This window comes from Penaeus vannamei, chromosome 15 (genome assembly GCF_042767895.1).
Source record: "Penaeus vannamei isolate JL-2024 chromosome 15, ASM4276789v1, whole genome shotgun sequence".
Classification (NCBI taxonomy): domain Eukaryota; kingdom Metazoa; phylum Arthropoda; class Malacostraca; order Decapoda; family Penaeidae; genus Penaeus; species Penaeus vannamei.
Genome location: NC_091563.1, coordinates 22,402,377 through 22,403,233, shown reverse-complemented (window position 1 = coordinate 22,403,233; position 857 = coordinate 22,402,377). Strand labels below are relative to the sequence as shown.

Sequence of the window (857 nt, the reverse complement as noted above, 5' to 3'; positions counted from 1 at the left end):
AGACCCAGGAAGTCGCCCAAGAGCCCGAGAAGGAGACCCAGGAAGTCGCCCTCGAGCCCGAGAATTCGTCGTAGTCGCTAGGGAACACGCGGGTAATGAGCGACGACATTCCAAGGACATTCTAATGGAAAGACAATAAGGGCAGGTTCAAGGCTAAAATGATTAGGGGGAGGGACGAAGAGAAGAGGAAGGCCGAAGAGAAGAAGAGGAAGGCCGAAGAGAAGAAGAGGAAGGCCGAAGAGAAGAAGAGGAAGGCCGAAGAGAAGAGGAAGGCAGACTGATGAGGGGATGATGGGACGAAGAGAAGAGGAAGGCCGAAGAGAAGAAGAGGAAGGCCGAAGAGAGAAGAGGAAGGCCGAAGAGAGAAGAGGAAGGCCGAAGAGAAGAAGAGGAAGGCCGAAGAGAAGAAGAGGAAGGCCGAAGAGAAGAAGAGGAAGGCCGAAGAGAAGAAGAGGAAGTGATAGAGACACACAACACGCTAGCAGTAAAAAACTCTATTACAAAACTTCAGAGCCAAAGCGCACCTGAATCCATCCAATAACTGGCAATAAGCAAAATAAGGAAGGGGAGGATAGGAGACTGCATTTATAAGGCACGACCGTGAGGCAAATATATATATATATATATATATATATATATATATATATATATATATATATATATATATATATATATATATATATATATACACACATACACAGGTGGGTGCTTCATGCGCAGGGTGGTGTGAAGCGATGGAGTGGTAGTCTAGTTAGTGTTAAGAGCTTCTGCATGCCTTCTCGCTTACAGCTGCCACCGCTGGCTAGCCTCGTGCGAAAAAGGGAGCAGCTCTGCATAAGCCTCCCCCTGCCAGTGCA

The 857-nt window shown here is 47.3% G+C and overlaps 1 long non-coding RNA gene across 1 annotated transcript; it reads left to right on the top strand.

Moving 5' to 3' along the window:
• Positions 1-6: 6 nt before the first annotated feature.
• Positions 7-604, top strand: LOC138864248 (uncharacterized). Its single transcript, XR_011399119.1, has 2 exons — positions 7-313; positions 355-604. It is a non-coding gene; the product is annotated as an uncharacterized lncRNA (long non-coding RNA).
• Positions 605-857: the final 253 nt, after the last annotated feature.